The sequence below is a fragment of the Malania oleifera genome, chromosome 10, assembly GCF_029873635.1.
Source record: "Malania oleifera isolate guangnan ecotype guangnan chromosome 10, ASM2987363v1, whole genome shotgun sequence".
In the NCBI taxonomy this organism is placed as follows: domain Eukaryota; kingdom Viridiplantae; phylum Streptophyta; class Magnoliopsida; order Santalales; family Ximeniaceae; genus Malania; species Malania oleifera.
In genome coordinates, this window is record NC_080426.1 from 42,435,156 (window position 1) to 42,454,041 (window position 18,886).

An 18,886-nucleotide genomic window follows, 5' to 3' on the forward strand; every position below is an offset into this window, starting at 1 on the left:
ATATTTAGTTATTATATTTTAAACACATTGTTTAGTGCTAGAAGAACAATCTCACTGTACATAACAATTTAAAAATTGTAAAAATATTTTCATGGTTTATATTTTTCACGTTTTTAAAAATTGTATAGAATATATATATTTTAAATTGTTCACGTGGTCATTTTATTTTTATTTTTATAAAAATAAAATAATGGTCTTCAATTTTCCGAGAACAACTAAAAACAATAACAACAACAAACCAAGCCTTAAGTCCCACTAAGTGAGGTCGGCTATATGAATTCTTTTCGGTCAATTTATGTGATCATGGGAAATTTCCTTTGACAAATTCAGGACCATTAAATTCTTACTATCTCATTGTTATTTTATGACTACCCATACCACTTCTACTACCCTCACAATAACTAATTTATTCTTCTTCACCGACACACTATTTGGCTTACGTTAAAAGTGTCCAAACAACTCGAGTCATCCCTTCCTTATCTTATCTTCTACAGAAGTTATGCCTAACTTACCGCAAATATGTTCATTCCTTAATTTATCTTTTAATATTATACCACTCATCCATCTTAGCATTCTCATCTCAGCAACTTTCGCTTTTTGATATGTTGTTTCCTATTCGCCCAATATTCTAATCCATATAGTATAGCTGGTCTTACGGTCGTCCTATACAACTTCCCTTTTAATTTTAGGGGTATTCTACAATTGCACAACACACACGAAATACTTCTCCATTTTACCCAACCTTCTTTAACTCTATGCAATACATTTTTTCAATTTCTCCTTCAGCTTGCATAATAAATCCAAGGTTTCGAAACCTACTAGTGCTATTAATTTCTTCATGATCGATTTTAACTTTGTCTCCAATATTCCTCCTACTATGACTGAAATTACATTTAGTATATTTTGCCTAATTTCTACTTATCCTAAAATCTCTAGATTCTAAAACTTCTCTCCATAATCCTAGCTTAGATTCTACTTCATCGCTACTTCCATCAATCAAGACAATATCATTTGCAAACAACATACATCATGAAACCACATTTTAGATACTCCTAGTAAGTTCATCTATCACTAAAGCAAAAAAATAAGAGATCAAAGAAAATCTTTGATGTACACCTATTGTGATTGGAAATTCCCCAGTCTCTCCACCTATAGTCCTAACACTAGCCGATACTTCATCGTACATATCCTTAATGACATCAATATACTTACTAAAAATTCTTTTCTTTTTTTTTCTAAACCCACCATATAAGTATAGAACTTCCCTAGGTACCCTATCATTTGCTTTCTCTAAGTCAATAAATACCCTATGCAAGTCCTTCTTCATTTCCCTAAAATTTTTCATTAATCTTCTTAAAAGATATATAACTTCTGTAGTAGATCTCTTAAGCATAAAACCAAATTGTTTTTCTAAGACCTTCATTTCTAAACTTAATTTTTGTTCAACAACCTTCTCCCACAATTTCATTATATGGCTCACAAGTTTAATTCCACAATAATTTTGAATATCTCCTTTATTTTTGTATATAAGTATTAAAGTGTCTTGCCTCCATTGATCTGGAATTTTCTTAGTTTTTATAATTGTGTTAAACAAATTAATTAATATTTTTCTTCATTTTATAGATAAGAAAACCAAAAAAAAAGAAGACACCAAACAGACCCTGAAGTTGCTAGTGATTTGGCTACTTACTCAAGGTGTTTATCAATGTGAAGAAGAAAATGGAGAGATGTACACTGTCGTTTCAAAGGTGGATGATCTCACTCTCAGAAATTTTAAATCGATTCAAATATAAATGAATGGTGATCCTGGAGAATTCAATCTATCAATCAGTCCCCCAAGTGACAAGAAGGTTGATTGATTATCTCTTCTTATTGTCAAAGTCGTGATGAGAAATAATTATTGTTACTTGCATTGATTTCTTTGTTTAATTTAGTAAAACCATTTTATATTTAATTTTCTAATGAGTTACGCTATAAGCCTATACCTGTTATGTTGTTTAAATGAATATGCATAAATCTCTCTCTTTCTCAATTTAATTTGATATCTTGATTCTTAATAGTTTTATTCTTTATAATTTGAGGCAAATTTTTAAGATTCCAAATTTAAATTCAAATTCAAATGCCAAGGTTCTCAAGGTATCCAAGCAATGCACTTTTAAATGCATGCATATCAAACTCTTAGCCTTTAAATATTACCCAAACAAAAAATTTGTAAATTCAAGTACTTCAAATTCAAGAATTTGAATACATGTAGTTGAAAAACACATCTTAAAAACAAATTCACGCCCCCAATCTGTATGCTTCCTACAAGGTTAGCAGCAATGGAAGTTCCCAAGTGCCAGTTTCAGGAATCACTTCTCTCGAACACCAAACAAGCTTTACAGTACACTTCTTTCTGAATAGAAAAAAAAAATGCAGAACAAAAAGAAACTACATGCTTCCGTAGATGACTGAACAATTAAAGCAGCATAAAATTAATCAAATCATTCAATTTCGAGATTGATGAAATGGAAGATAAGTCCTCAAAAATGGAAACAAGAAGATTCGAACTTACCTGGAAGAGAGACCTTGTTTTCAGGAAGTTCGTGTATTGAAGTCTCTGACCCGCAATGAAGCAGTGGCGCAAATGGGCGAGCTACTGCTAGGCAACGGGCACGGTGGTGGGACCGTGTGAGCATGTTATGAAATGACCATATTAGCCTTCCCCGAAGTGTCGTGCTCCTTGAACGGCATATCACGCCCTTTAAGGGCTACTTGAGGGGTAGATAGGACTTTGCAATTGAGAGTGTTCAAAGAAATTTTATTACTTTTATTTTTTAAAACAAATGTTTATTTTATAAATGTTATAAAATATGCAAAAAAAATAAAATAGAAATGATACAAAAATTTTATGTGGTTCAACTATATCTACTTCATAGGCGGATGTGATCAAAAATTTCACTATCTCAGATGGAATTACAAGATAATTTTAAATCGATCTTGTACAAAATATCTCTCTCCTCTTTATTCCTTGTACAAAATATCTCTCTTTTTTTATTTCTCTTTTACTCTTATCTTATGTATATACTTCTTTTAAGCATGCAATGTATCTGCAAGCATACAATGTGTGTCTTCAAATAAGAAGGGGAAGGTGCCCTTTTATAGGACAACAAGAATAACTAAGTATTTATTGGGTTGAAAAACGAAGGGGTGGAAGATGGGGTGAGGTTCATATTTTTCATAATAATAAAAAAAATCAACATAACAATTCAATAAGTAAAAATAATAGGTAATATAAGATCTCCAAATTTCAATATGTTATACTAGCTACAGATATGTAGGATGTAACGTCCTCCAAATTCTCATCATTTTTTTTTTTAAATATATAATAACAAATTACTCAAATATTTGAATATAATGAGCACTCCTACGCAGCGGAAAACATAAATCATATAGCCCCATATATATATATAAAATACCAGAATTTAGTATTCTCAATCATATCTACATAATACATCACTCTCTCCGGTGTCAACTACCCCAAAATACAAAACCCTATACAAAAACTTACCCTATAACCAGAGTGATCAAGTAAATCCCCTATCCGTGAACCTGATCTGCTCGCCTAGGTGGCTCACTTGTAAAATGTTAAAGTAATAGGGTGAGTCAACGCTCAATAAGTGGAATTATGCTATTACTAGTGTGTGGCGACCGAGTCATAAAATTATAACATTAGAATATATAAAACTACATGATTTGGAAAATCTGCAAAACACATGTATAGTAGCTTAAAACATTTGCATCATCTGAACATTTATTATTCATATTGTTATATCATACTACATACAACAAAAACGGTAAAACTGTATGCATATAAATAACTGTGCTCTTTCCCTGGGACTGTGTATGTCATGATTTAACCCCTCATGACAGGATTGTGCGGCCCGTAGGCGGGACTTAACCTGGTCGGCCCTCCAGGTAAGTCACTATACTCTACACTACTCCAACCCAGCCAAACTGCATACACTCCTAAGTTCAGAACTGGCTGCTACCTCGTCAAACCGCCCCCCTGCACCTAGCGAACTGGGGAGCTGCATACTCTCCAAGCACGGTCGATGGTACCCACATACTATCTGAGATATGTGGTTGCACTCTATCTGTATCTAGCAACGTTACCGTGCTCTGTATTTTATATCTGTACTGTATCTGTCTGTAATCTTTCCACAGGCATCTGATACTATATATATACATACTATACTCTTTATACTGTTTTCATTATATTTCCAAAATAACCATAACACTATATTGTTGTACTCTAAATACTGTCATATCTGTAGCATCTTGATGCTATAACTATGTAATCTGTCTGTACTTTCTTTCTATATAACCTGTCTGTACTTCCTTTCTGTATAATATCTGGTATACATGCATACGTATATAAAATTTTTGATAACGTAAGTAAATCTCCTAGCATAGCATATTTCTCTTAGCTTATCTCTAAAAAGCCCCTACTGTACTCTAGCCCGATACCCACAGGATTCTCCACTCAACACCCTGAAAACTACATCCCTCAGAACAAACCATCAGTATTTCTTCGTGTATTGTATTTCTTATAATCGAGGGAAAGACAAATATAGAATAAAATGTCTTACCCTGAGATTGGGACGAAATCCAAACCAATTTCTCCAATGATCAGCTCCGGCAGACTTGCAGAGAACTTCGCCAGGAGCGTCATGGTAGACTCAGATCGTCGATCCGATGTAAAACGGACCCGAAATCGATGAGAGAAGGAGAGAGGGACGTAGAGAGAGAGAGAGGAGAGGGTTTCTGCGCGAGTTTTGCGTGAAAAATCCAGGTTTTCACTATTTATAGAGTCGGATTCGCCAACGAACTTCCTCCCTTGTTGACGAATTTCAAACTCCCAAAAACCCTTCTCGGTATCTTCTCGTCGACGAGACCTACTTATGAGCTCGTTGATGAACTCCTTGTGTTCGTCGATGAGGCCTTGTGTAAAACTTCTAGATTATTACGTCCAAAGTGTAATGTCGTCGACGAAACCTACTGCCTCCTTCTGTTTCTGTTTCCATTTCCCCCTCTCATTATTATTTAAATATCATTATTTTTCGGGTCGTTACATAGGATGTTTGTGATGTTGCTTTTATTTGGCAACGACATTTTACACCACAATCTCTCTCTATAATCAGATCACCTCCACATTCATTGCTCACCTTATTAAGTCTCATGACAGCTTTGGTGGAAAGTGGGACGTGTGCTCCAGTGGTGACAATACCTTCATATGTACAAAAGTCTTACGATAAATGCTATGTTTATCTTTCTTTTTTTTATCAGTTAATGGTAAATAGTATTGATCAAAATGGATATATACAATATACCCTAGATGCAGGTAAGGGAAAACCAAGCTTCCAATTAGAAGATCAAATCAAAATAAGATAATGGTTAGATACAGATCAACATGGGTATACCTAGGGGTCAAGAGGTCAAATGAAACAGAACAATCAAAAGCAAAAACAAGCAATTCAAAACTTAATCAAATAAGTACAGTCCAAATTTATCATAAACGACTTTATAAGTGTGACTCTGAATCACCTTAAATAGCCTCTCTAGTTCAATTGATTTGCCTTCAAACCTCATTTTGTTCCTGAAATGCCAGAGGAAGTGCATACTAACAGTCAAGCAAATCTTCTTTCTAATAGATTTAATTCATGTGCCCTTTGCCTCCTTATGCACCACTTTAGAGCAGTTTTTAGGGATGACAAAACTCTAGTGAACCCCATCCAGAGTCACTCTAGTGAACCCCATCTTGGTCCACACAAGATTAGCATCACATAGATTACACGATCCACACAGGATTAACATCTACAAAGAAATTTATCGTGGCCCACATAGGCACCACCAACCACCAGTACCAATCCTCATGACCTACCCGTAGTATATCAGTAGAACAACCTCCTCAAGCCTGCCAATGCTCTACCCCAATATATAATGACAATATACGAACTCCTCAGGCCTGAGAACGTATATCGTGATTACATCTAAGCAATATAATGAACTCCTCAGGCCTGTCAACGTTATATTGTGATACACACGAATAACCACACAAAATGACCCATATATACACATCGCATTATTTGTCACGCAACAATCTCAAGCAACTAGTATTCACAAACAATCATTATTCACCAATAAATTGTACTCATAGCTAACCAATATTCACAATCCAACAGTATATTTCATCCTTTGGTACTCACAACAGCCAATTAAAATTATGAAAGTTGTATTCCTACCACACAATTTCTTTTTCCATATATATATATATATAGCCAAAGTCAATATTTTTCCAATTGCCTAACTGTTTAGATAAATCATACCTAAATATATATATATATATATATATATATATATATATTGTATACTCAAATTAACCTGTTTAAAATTTAATAAAAACCTACTATAATTAATTCCCCATACCTGATTTCCTAAATCACACCCACGGAAACCCCAAAACGACGCCTGCGACACTCACCCGAACCCTAATTTCAAAACCCGAGTTTATCAACTCAAATCTCAATAAAATGCTATTTTATCATTCCCTAGGCCCTATATACTCCATATTAATAATAAAACTTAAAAAACCCTACTTACCCTAATTTTGGGATGGTGCCCCGGAACCTCAAACTGAAAATCTGCTCCGCATAGATTGTAGAGAATCTTCTCAGGAACCCCATGGTGATTCCTGATTGTTGAAATGAGGCTTAGTGGAGCTGGAATCGAAGGTGGAAGATAAGGGGGCCGTAGGGTTTGAGAGAGGAGGGAGGGAGAACTTTAATTTTTGATTTAACACAAATGCTCTCGGAATCCTTTTATACTTTCAACATTGCAACCAAAACCGTCAACATTTTTCTTGAACTCTCAGAAAATCGTCGCCGATTTTCCCTTTAACTGACCAGAATTTACCATTTACCTTTTACCCGACCGTGGTTAAAACCCAAAATCATCGCCGATTTTTTGCCTCCTTCAGAAAACCGTCGACGATTTTCTCCCTACTTTGTCAAAAATCTATTTTTTCCCATTTTATTTTATTATTTTATTTTTCGAGTCTCTACAATTATCGGTGCAGTGGGATAGGACATTAGATGCGGGACTGCCCAGCGACATTGAATTATGCACCTCCACAACATCAGTATAGGAGAGGTACTTAGGCACCCTGAGGTGGTCACCAGAGGGGCACTGCCCAAGCGGGGGTGTATTCGATGACTCCGGGTGACGCCAAGCACATAGGAGATGTAGTTATAGGTAATATTTATGTGCTTTCAAATAAAGCTATTGTGCTCTTTGATTTAGCTGCAACACACTCTTTCGTGTCTTATGGGTTTACTAAATTATGAGGTAGAAAAGCAACCATTAGATGTCGTGATTGGCGTGGCCACGCCGATAGGGTTAGTGGTAGTGTGTAATAAGATGATTAGAGACTACCTAGTAGAGATTCAGGGGAGAAAGCTGCCTTCTAGTCTAATCGTCTTTGATATGTAAGGGTTCGACATTATTTTGGGGATGGATTGACTAGCATCCAACTACGAAAGCATTGAATGTCGTAGAAGGGAGGTAGTGTTCAAACCTCCAGGGTGTTGACTTTTTGAGTCCTATATCGTTTTTGATAATGACAAATACAAGGTAGTTAATGTTTGCCGAATTTGTGTGCAGGATCACATTGGCGAAATCGTATGGCGGCACACAATGGCTTAAAGAAAAAGAAGACCCAAAGTGTCAAATTTCTTTGTAATTCATATTCAATTGATTGGTTTTGTAATAATTAATTATCGATCTGTAATAATCTGTATATCATGTATGTAGGAACTTATAAGCTCAAGACCATAGAGTGACCTTAGGTCGACCGATGCCATGTTTTTAGGCGTACTTTCAAAGACCTTAAAATGACCCTAGGTCCTTGCACTTACACGTAAGATTATCCCCAAAATCACATATAATATCAAGGGTATCAATTAAATTAAAATAGGACTTAAAGGGCAAAAAGAGTAGGGTTTCGGGCGACCGAACCTTGGTGTTCAAAACACCTCAGTCGACCGAACCATTGAATAGTCAAATAGTTGACCTGACTTCGGGTGACCGAACCAAAAAGGACTTCACCGTCCTTAGTCAACTGAACGTATACCCTAACCTTTTCCACCAACTTGGGCGCTCGAATTTTACGTTCAAAATAACCCTGAGCGACCGAATGTTCAAGTTCGGCATACAAAACTTGAGACCAGGCGACCAAACCTCGGATAGAATGGAAAATCGCCTTAGTCAGCAAACCGAACCCTTATTCATGCACCTGAAGTTCAAATTTGACTTTTTCTGTTGTGTCTATTCGGGCGATTGAACCTTGGCTCGGTCGACCGAAATTCTCGGATTGGCTTAAATTTTATCGCAATTAATTGAGGTTAAACAAGGTTAATTTTCTTAAACCCATTTAAAACAATTTTAATAATTCTCTATGTATCCCCAACGGTTATAATTTAGGTCTCCTCTATATACTGGGGTTCATTTGATCAGATTAGTAAGGGATTAGCATTTTTATTAAGTGAAAATCCTCTAAAAATTTTCAAAGCCTATTTTTCATACAAAGCCTATACTCTCTCACACACTCATTCTTTTACTAAACCAAACCTTGTGAGAGTTATTTGAGTGGTTATACATTATCCTCATTTGCTAGGAAACTCTCATTGTATTGTGTTTTTTATTTTCGAATTGAGAGTTGAGCATAAGATTTTTCCCTCGACTTTATTTGATAAATCAGTGTGTGGGAAAATCTAGTGGCTAGTGAGTCTTTGCATTATCATTGTAAGACTCATTGAGCTTGTATTTTTGAGTGTGCAAAAATATTTTGTAATGACCCGAAAATTTTTAACTATTTAAAATAATAAGAAAGATAATAAAAGGAAAAGGGGGAAAAGAAGAAAGGGAAAAGAAATTTTAAAAGGGTAACAAGCAGGCACTCGTCGACGAACTGGATTTTCTAGTCAACGAGCAATCTTCTGAGCCTCGTCACCGAGTATGCATGTCTCATCGATGAGGGTTTACCGAGAGAGGTTCTCATATAACTGAATTTTGTCAACGAGCTCCCGATTTCGTCTACGAGCGGTGTTCTTGGGCTCGTCAACAAGTCCAAATGCCTCATCGACGAGGCCACGTAGAAAGTTGCTTATAAATAGGAAAAAATCAGAATTTTAGCAGAGGATTTCATTTTTTTTCTTCAGTTTCTCTCTCTAAAAATGGCCCCTTTGCCTTCTCTCTTCGAATCCGGCCCGGATTTAGCCCGGCTCAACGATTGGAAGCTACCACGAGACTCGTGGGAAGATTCCTTACAACATAGCGAAGCAGAATTTCGATTTGAGAAGTTTGGGAAATATCCCAAAATCGGGATAAGTGAGTCATTTTAAAATTTTTTTAATAAATATAGTTATTTGGAGCCTAGGAAGTATTAAATGGGTATTTTTCTTATATTTGAAAAAGTTGGGATTTTTTTGAATACAGGGTCTTGTTTTATTCATTTTAGGCAGAAATCCTAAGGAATGGGTAAGGGGAAATATTTTATAACAGCATTTTTATTAATTTTAAATCGGCTAATTTTTGGGTATAAATTCTACATATTTAGGTATAATTTTCTGAACCGTGCAAGTATTGAAAATACTGCTTTTGAATATATAATATGTTGGGAAAAATTGTGTGGCATGAAAATAGCTTTGAGAATTAAATGGTTGCGAGTACTGTGGGATGATGAATTAATGTGATTGTGAATACTATTTGGGCTGCGATTTATGTTTGGTTGGAAATACTGGTTGGTGGAGGATACTGTTTGATTATGTATACTGTGGTAGATGTGTGGATGTGTTGAGTGGTTGGATTTGCTTTTGATTTGTGTAGTGGTTCATGTAAATTGTGATATAGCGTTGGTAGTGGTATGAGGAGGTCGTTATATCATACTTGATATAATCGTCATATAACATTAGCAGTGGTATAAAGAGGTCGGTATATAAGCGTTTATATTGGAGGGTAAACATTAGCAGTGGTATGAGGAGTTTGTTTACCTATTTACCATGAACAGGGTGGTTTGTGTTGTGATTTATGTGGTCGATTAGTTCTGTGGGACCAGTCCTGTGTGGACATGTATGTTATATATTGTATGTATGATAGTCCTGTGTGAACGTTGCATTTGGTGTGGATATGGACCCTGTGTGGGTGAGAATCGATTGATTGTGATATGTGTATATGCGTGGAACTCTACGAAATAATTGACATTAGTTGCTTCTAACTTTAATTATTTAAGTATTTTTGGTAAAGTAGAATACTCCACCCGAGGGCTTGCTGAGGAAGGCGAGCACTCTGGTAATTATTTGTGGATACTAGGGTAGAGGGAAGCCACTTCAATGGGCGGGTGACCTTCCCTATTCTTAGAGACTTTACCTAGATACATAACCCGAAGGCTTACTGAGAAAGGTGAGTGCCCTGGTGTTAGCACTAGAGCAAAGGGAATCAACTTGTATAGGTGGGTAGACTTCCTCATTCTCAGGATTTATTAGTAAAAATAATTATGTACGTGTGTATGTGATTGGATGACGGAGAAGTTGAAAATGGTGTGATTATGAATGCGTTTTCTTGGTTGTTATAGATAGTGGAATATACAATTGTATATATATTTTGTAATTATATATTAAACACTTCAATCACATACTGTTGTAACTTATTTCTTCCTTAGTAAGAGGTGTCTCACCCCAATGATTTATCCATCTTTTCAGGTCTTCCAGTTGATCGAGCTTAGATAGCTCCAGGGCAGGATTATTTTTTGTGAGTAGATATCAAAATGGATATGTATTTAGTTTTATGTTTAATATATTTTTATTACTGGTTGTGTAATATGAAGAATGAGATTGAATTTTATGGGTCTGCATATGTAATTATAGAACTCTGGTATTTTGTTTGAGGTTATTTAATTAATTCTATTGTGTGATTGGTATCAGAGACGCATTTTGGTCTCATAACACTCCGGGCCCCGCGTGGCGGGTTCAGGGCGCTACATATTTTCACAAGCTTTGTTTTTTAATATCTCTTTCTGCTTGAATATTGAGAAAAAAATTTTGAGATATTCTGAATACTCTTGGTAGAAATCTTTGAAACCCTAAACTATGATTGAAATTTACATTTATTCATAGTTTCAAAGATTAGCTTGCTGATACACTCTTGTGCTTGATTAGATATAGTCATTACTTTGAGTGTTGATTGCACGCATATAGCACTGAGCTTATAGTTCTTACATTATTGGTGTGCGTTGATTAATACTGGTACAAACCTATGTGGTTAAGGAGCATATATTTTCGACACATCTTATATTTGATTATCTGTTGTATACCCAACGTGTGTTTGGAAGAGGAAGATTAACCCTGTGAAAAGTCCCGGATTGGCTTTGTAACGACCTTGCTATTTAACTTGAGGGTTTTTTTTTTTTTTATATTTATAATGCTTTGATACCAAATTGAAGTAAACCCAATCATCAACCTAGCAGCGAGGAGTGGAAATCAAATAAACATAACCATATATAATTATATACAATACCAGAGTGTTAAAAGGTTCCTCAAAATATACATATATGACTACTTCCCAAAAATACCCTCAACTGGGCTAAGGCTATACAAAAATACTCCCAAAAATACTCACTCTATTATCAGGGCAATACTGAGGCCCTTCTATCTGCGAGCCTGATCTGCTCGCCTACTTGGATCACCTGAAAAATGTTAAAGTAATGGGATGAGTCAACGCTTAGTAAGACGAAATATGCTATTACTATTGTGTGGCAAATGAGTTACAATACTATGAAAATCTGTTACTATATAATCATGTATCACTGAATCTGTAAATACAATACCAGTAATATAACCATCACCTTTTCCCTGTTGTTTAACATATATGTACTTTAGGTTTCTACTCCAAATACTTGTAATATGTATATATATATTTTCTGTCTCTGTAAATCCGTATATACATAATAATAACTGAAAACATCTTTGTGGATAACTGTGTGTCATGATTTAACCCCTCATAATAGGGTTGTGCGACCCGTAGGTGGGATTTACCCTGGCTAGCTGACCAAGATAAACCATTATACTCCATTGGTCTGATTAGCCCTCATCAACCCATATCTAATGGGGAGCCTATCCACTCGTGGGCTCTATACGATTGACCTTTATACCACGTATTATCTGAATAGGTGGTTGCACTCTATACTGCATATAGCTACGGTACCGTGTTCTGTAATCTGTAACGGTCCATTAGAGTCTGATACTATATAATACATTTCTATATACAACTATCTGTTTTACCATGATTCTGTAATAACTGTATAAACCATGACGCTGTGATAAACTGTATCAACTGTATTTTCTAAAATAAACTATAAAACTTTATGTCATGGTACTGTAAACTGTATCTGTATCAACTGTATAATCATGGTATTCTATAATTACTATAAAATATTTCCTCTGTTTGTATATTCTGTAAAACATAGCTCTGAAAAATACTGTAAAGCATGTCTCTGTACTATATTTATATTCTCAACCTACACAGTAATTTAAAACATATTAATCATACTTGATAAACTGTATTAATTCCTGCTGTGAATAATAATCTGGTATAAATATATATACTATACTGAAAATCATACTAAATTTGCCTAGCATAGCATATGTCCCTTACCTCACTATTAAAAAGTCCTTATCATATACAAGTTCTACCCTTGCATGGCTTCCTACACAACACCCTGAAAACAACATTCGCCATAACAGAATATCAATATTTCTTTACTTGCATCATTTCCTACAACTTCTAGAAGGCTAAAAATTGGCTAAAAGGCCTTACCCTAATTCTAGGGAGAAATTCGACTTGATCCCACAGATGATCCGCCACAGCAGACTTGAAGAGAACTCCGCCAGTAGCGTCGTGGTGGCCTCAGATCGTTGATCTAGTGACTGACGGGGTCAAAATCGAAGAGAGAAGGGGGAGGGCCGTAGAGGAGAGAGAAGAGAGGGTTCGGTGAGTTTTCTGCCCAAGAAAACTAAGTTCAGCACTATTTATACTACAGGATTCGTCGACGAGCCACGTCACCTCATCGACGAGTCCTGTAGAAAGTTCGTCAACTAATCTGCACCCTTGTCGATGAATTTCAAACATCCCAAAAATCCTCTTTTGATATCTTCTCGTCGACGAGATCATGAAAAACCCTTATCGATGAAACCCCTGTGTTCGTTGGCGAGGCTTGGGAAATTTCTTGGAATTATCACCTCCAAAATGCAATGTCATCTACAAACACGACAAATTCAGCTACCTCCTTATGTTATTGTTTCTATTTTCCTCCCTCTTTATTATTTAAATATCATTATTCTTCGGGTCATTACAGGCTTTGACTCAATTAGGAAAGCTATGTGCACAATCATGGTAAGGTGTTGTATTAGGTGTCGCTCCACCCATTAAGTAAGCTATAGTGGAAACCCTCTTGCTTGTGAGCTCGAGGCGAGGATGTAGGCAGTATTGGCCGAACCCCGATAACATATTGTGTGTGCACTTTACATTTCAGCACTTTATATTTACTACACATGTATGTTATTCTCAATTGTCTGTGAATGCTGCACATGATTTAATTTCTACACATTATATTTATTTACGCATTTGGAATTGCATAGATAGATCCTAGGTTGTGTATATACTGTTGCTGGATAGTTTAACCTAGGAGATAAATTTTTAAATTTCCAATTCACCCCCTTCTTGGTGATACACCAAAGTCAACACAAGGGAACATGAATTTAAATATGTCGGGTCCTGTGTACGCTCTATACCACAGATCCTTTCAGCGATTCAGGCGAAGAGGTTGCTTCGAGAAGACTACCAGAGGTATCTTGCTTTTTTGAAAGAAGCACCGAAGGAGGAACTGAAGTTGGAGGATATTTTAGTGATGAGGGAATTCTCAGATGTATTTTCAGAGAAGTTACAAGGATTGCCACCAGATTGTGAAGTATAATTTACCATTGAATTGACTCCAAGGACGGTGCCAATTTCCAAGGTTCCATACCGAATGGCTCCGGCTAAACTAAAGGAACTAAAGGAGCAGCTATAGGAACTTCTTGACAAGGGGTTCATGAGATCGAGAGTGTCAACTTGGGGAGCCTCGCTGTTGTTTGTAAATAAGAAGGATTGGTCGATGAGGATGTGCATCAACTACAGGGAGATTAATAAGGTGATAGTGAAAAATAAGTACTCGTTACCTCGTATTGACGATCTATTTGACCAGTTGAAAGGCACTCAGGTTTTCTTTAAGATCGATCTACGATCCGGGTATCATCAGTTGAAGGTGAAATCAGAGGGTGTATCGAAGATAGCTTTCTGAACTTGGTATGGCCATTACGAATTTCTAGTTATGTCGTTCGGTTTGATGAATGCGCCTACAACATTCATGGATCTTATGAGCAGGGTATTCTATGAGTACTTAGATCAGTTTGTGGTGGTGTTCATCGATGACTTCCTGGTTTTTCGAGGAGTCTTGCAGAGCACGAAGCTCATTTGAGGCTGGTTCTTCAAGTACTTAGAGAGAAGAGATTACTTGCTAAATTTAAGAAATGCGAGTTCTAGCTAGAACAAGTTACATTTCTGGTGTCAAGAGATGGAATCTCCATGGAACTAAGTAAAGTGGAGGCGGTAGTGTATTGGGCGAGACTGAAGAACATGCACGAGATTAGAAGTTTCTTAGGTTTGGCAAGGTATTATCACTGATTCGTCGAGGGTTTTCCTAGGCTGTCAGGTCCTTTGATGCAGTTTACAAGAAAGCACAGTAGGTTTGAGTGGACTAGTGAGTGCAAGTAGAGTTTCTAGGAATTGAAGAAGTGACTAGTCACAACCCTAGTGTTTACCATTCCATCATAGGATGGGGGTTTTGTAATTTATAGTGATGCATCTCTGAAAGGACTTGCGTGTGTTTTGATGCAACTAGCAGATAAAGTAATTTACATAGTCTATTTTAGGGATTGGCGACTTACCCAGGCGTTTATTATTGAATTCACCCAACCCGATAGTACCCATTTTGGGAACGCTTAAAGCGATTTGTGTATCTACTCCAATGATACTATTATTCCGTACCATTATGGAAAAAAAGTGATTGTGTATGCTTCTCGCCAACTCAAAAAGTACAAGAAAAACTATCCTATGCATGACTTAGAGCTGACAACAGTGGTATTTGCACTAAAGATTTGGCGGCACTATCTATATGGTGAAAAGTGCGAGATCTTTACTGATCATAGGAGTCTCAAATACTTCTTCACCCATAAGGAGTTGAATATGAGGCAACGAAGGTGGCTGGAATTGATAAAGGACTACAACTGTACTATTAGTTACTACCCTAGGAAAGCTAACGTGGTAGCTGATACTTTGAGTTGAAAGTCAGTGCCTGCATCAGTCTCAGCAACTGGGGTTCAGCACCAGATCAAAATGAACCTGGAAAGGTTGGGTGTAAAGTTAGTAGAAGGGAATCACCAGGCGTACATTGCTGGCCTAGTAGTACAACCAACCATATGAGATAGGATCATATCAGCTCAGATGAAAGATGTAAAGCTGGCAGAGATTGTGAGTGGAATACAGGATGGGTTGAATGCAGATTTCAATGTTGTAGATGATGGATGTTAAGGTTTCACACCAGGATATGTGTGCTCGATGACACAAAGATTAAAAAGGCAATTCTGGAGAAAACTCATCACTCTTTCTATACTGTTCATCCTGGAAGCACGAAGATATATAGAGATCTGCGAGAATCATTCTGGTGGAGTGACATGAAGAGGGAAATTGCAAAATTCGTGGAGTATTTTCTAACATGTCAACAGGTGAAAGCAGAGCACCAGAGGCCAGCGAGACCACTTCAACCACTTGACATCCCAAAGTGGAAGTGGGAGCATATCGCGATGGACTTCATATCAGGGTTGCCTTCGGTGGTGCATGGTCAGAATGCTATATGGGTTATTGTAGATTGGCTGACGAAGACTGCGTACTTCGTTCTGATCAGAGTCATTTACTCCATGGATAGGCTGGCAGACCTTTATGTACATGAGATAGTACAGCTTCATGGCGTCCCAGTTTTTATTGTTTCATATCGAGATCCACGATTCACCTCTCGATTCTGGAAAAGTTTGCAGGATGCCTTGGGATCTCAACTCGCTTTCAGTAAAGCATTTCACCTGCAAATGGATGGACAATACGAGAGGACCATTCAGATTTTATAGGATATGTTGCGGGCATGCGTACTGGATTTTGGTGGTAGTTGGATTCGGTATCTACTGCTCATAAAGTTTGCATATAATAACAATTATCAGGATAGTATTGAGATAGCACCATATGAAGCTTTGTATGGTTGCCAGTGCCGATCTCCATTGTACTAAGATGAGGTGGGTGAGCGGTAGGTTTTGGGGCTGGAATTAGTATAGTAGACCTATGCAAAGGTCGGTGCAAAGGTCGAGATTATCAGGGAGTGGATAAAAGCAGTTCAGAGTCAGTAGAAGAGTTATGCAGATACTCACTGACGAGAACTAGAGTTCAAGATCGGAGATATGGTATTCTTGAGGGTTGCTCTGATGAAGGGAATGATGAGGTTCGGGAAGAAAGGCAAACTGAGCCTTCGGTACATTGGGTCGTTTAAGATCCTAGAGAGGATTGGTTATGTTACCTATCGAGTGGTGTTACCCCCAGCATTGTCTAGAGTTCATAATATCCTTCGCACATGATCAGTTATGAACCCTTAGAGATTAGGGATGTTTTGGCTTATGAGGAGGTACCAGTTCAAATTCTGGATCGGAAAATATAGGAACTGCGTACTAAGGAGATACCATTAGTGAAGGTGTTGTGGCATAATCATACGGTCGAGGAGGCTTCATGGGAGCTAGAGACATAAATATGCCAGAAGTACCCACAACTTTTCAGAAAGGATCAGTATTAGACATACCAGTACAATTGCACAGGTAGGTGTTAGTTTTATTTGCAAGTCAGGTAAGGTAAGTGTGTTTAGCTTGTTAGTTGTTTATAAGTTTGTGTATGGATGGTCTCAGGGAGAGTTTTTTTTGGTATTGTAAACTCCAGAGACAATATATGTAACCACGGTATTCCTCCACCATAAGAGAGGGTATTTAATAAACTTGGGACGGGGCCGTTATATGGGTGGCTACCGATTATTTGATAGAGATGAATTGTGAGTTTAGGAAGTGAACAGTACCAGTTAGCAAATTTCAAGGACCAAATTCTTGTAAGGGGGGAGATTGTAGAAACCCGAACCTAGAAAAATAAAGGAAATAAATAAGAAAAGAAGAGGGGAAAAATAAAAAGAGGCAAACAACATGATTCATCGATGAAGCCCCTGATTTCGTTGACGAAGGTTCTTCTGTGATTTGTCAACGAAGTTTAGAGCGTCGTCGACAAAGAAATCTCGAGCGATCGTAAAATATCATATTTAAGGTTCATCAACAAAACCCTTCCTTCGTCGACGAACGATCTTTTGTGATTTGTTGCGAAGGCGCCAATTCGTCGACGAAGGTGACTGGGTTAACGAATTATAAAAGGATTTTTGGGTTGCTTAATCATTAAGAAACTTTTTTTTCTTTCTCTCTCTCTCTATCTAGCCGGTGCCTCACTCTCTCTCTCTCTCTTTAATTTCTTCGTCGTTTGTCGCCCAAATCGATGATCGAAAGTTACCACGAGGATCAAGTGAAATTTCTTTGCAAGTCTAGTAGAGTAGATTCTTGAACAGAGTCTTTCCAGGCACCACCCCAAAACTAGGGTAAGTAGGTATTATGAAGTTTTAATGTTATTTCGAAGTGTAGGGGGGCCTAGGGAGCGTTTAATGAAAAGTACTCTGTGGGTTGCTATTATTAATTTGGGGAAAATGTATTTCAAGGTTTTGAGCTTTGAACGTCATAGGGCATGGATTAAAGGTGTCTGAAGGCTTTTCTGTAAGTTAGGTAAGGGGATTAAGTAAAGTCAGAAGCTTTATTAAAGTCGAACCTAATAAAATGCTATGTATGTTTATTTATGTTTTCAGCTGTTATTTCAAACCCCAACTGTTCAAAATGGTCTTTGCAAACCTAGGATATATGATATGATATTTTTAGTAAAAATGAATGGTGGGAAGTATAGTTGACGCTTTAAATAGGATATATTGTATACGGTAAATTGTGTGGTAGGTGAATATTATTTTGAGGGTCATTGTGTAACCGAGTTTAAGAATGCTTGTGAAATACTGGAAATACTTGTGAAATACTGAAATATTTGTGAAATACTGGAACTATTTGTGAAACGCAGGAAGTTTTATATGATGGCCGCGAGGGCTGAGTTTTATATGTATGAAGTCGCGAGGGCCAAGTTATATAACATGACATATTTTATATGAAATGAGTTTGAAATACAGTTTTTATTACTTAAATTGCATGATATGCTTTAAAAACCCTGAGGACCAATTATGTTATGAGCACAGTACCATTGCAAGAGATTCAGTATTAGACCATGTGTGCCCAAACTGTTCACGAGGAGGTGTAGGATGGTCTCAGCCAATTAGCCTCAGTAGAGGGGGGACCTTCCCTAGAAGACCGGACTTTCAGGATGTGGTAGGGCAATCGGATTCTCTCAAGCAAGTTACGGATGCATGCATAGTCATAGTAGATGTAGACGTATGTTTTGACTTAATCTGGGTTTATATCCCCCAGGGCTAAGTCCAACCTTTAGGCTGCACAATCCGTACCATGGGAGAAGTAAATGGTGTTTAGTCCCAGGGAGTGTCTTTTATGCATATCTGTAGATTTATGTAAATGATACT

The 18,886-nt window shown here is 37.0% G+C and overlaps 1 protein-coding gene across 3 annotated transcripts in view; it reads right to left on the reverse strand.

The window, feature by feature from the left end:
* The window catches only part of LOC131165917 (uncharacterized), a 29,195-nt gene extending 26,534 nt beyond the window's left edge, over positions 1 to 2,661 (reverse strand). For all 3 annotated transcript variants that reach the window (XM_058124096.1, XM_058124095.1, XM_058124094.1), the window contains exon 1: positions 2,555 to 2,661. The gene's annotated coding sequence lies outside the window, so the exon portion shown is untranslated. The remainder of the gene's footprint in view (positions 1 to 2,554) is intronic.
* Between the last annotated feature and the right edge of the window lie 16,225 nt (positions 2,662 to 18,886).